Source organism: Jatropha curcas, chromosome 1, assembly GCF_041381405.1.
Source record: "Jatropha curcas cultivar XTBG-Jc1 chromosome 1, XTBG_Jcur_1.0, whole genome shotgun sequence".
NCBI lineage: Eukaryota > Viridiplantae > Streptophyta > Magnoliopsida > Malpighiales > Euphorbiaceae > Jatropha > Jatropha curcas.
The window spans coordinates 7986217-7987215 of record NC_143151.1 but is presented as its reverse complement, the minus strand read 5'-3'; positions in this window follow the sequence as shown (position 1 = coordinate 7987215).

Genomic DNA, 999 nt, shown 5'->3' with positions numbered 1-999 from the left:
TCATTTTGTTTATGGTTATTAAAAATAATAAGTTAATATAAAATATTTTTTAAAATTTAATTAATATTTTAAATAATATATTAAAATAATAAATAATATTTGTTTGAATAAAAGGTTGCACTTAGCTCATATTATTAATAATAAACAACAAGTTATCAAATAAGAAAGAAAGAGGCATACCCTAATGCAAAACCAGACATGGAATTAGTCGTCCTAGCGGCTGTATGAGCGACTTGATTCGCTAGCTAACTAACAAAATCATAAGAAACTCCTTGCAACTTATTAAGAAGAGCTTTGCAATCACTAATAATCAGAGAAAAATAAGACAAAGCCGATTGTGAAGAATTTATTTTTTGAACCACCAAAAATAAACAATCAGTCTCTATTGAAATTGAATATTAATTGACATTAAAATTAAAAATATATATATATATATATATATATTCATAATATCTATAAAGAATTGTATCTTGATGGTCATTTTTCATTTTTCCATTTTTAGCTTACATATGTTCGGATTATGGAAACATCTTTTTTATTGACTTAATCAAATAGTTGGAATTTTTTTTTTAAAAAAAAAGAAAAAGCATGAGAAAATTACATTTAGTTCAATTTATCCTCTAAATTTATTTGTGATACACAATTTGTTCAAAGATCCCCTCCCCCTCTTATTTGTTAATTATCACCTTGATTTTGTACAAAATGGGCAAAATGCCTCAATATTTTTAAAAATAATGGTAACTAATAATTTTTCATATTTGTAATTGATAAAAATTTTTGATTTAAAATTAAAAAAAAATAAAAAAGACATCAATTTTAAAAATAACGTCGTTCTGCATATCTTTCTTCCACTTTTTTTGATTTTCTCTTTTACCAAACATCCAAATACAAAGAACCAACCGTTGGAACAACCAACCACCAACCACCTTGGCCATTTATCCCACCTCCATATCTGTAATGTCCTCCACCTAAATCTTTAATGAAAGATAATGGGGATTT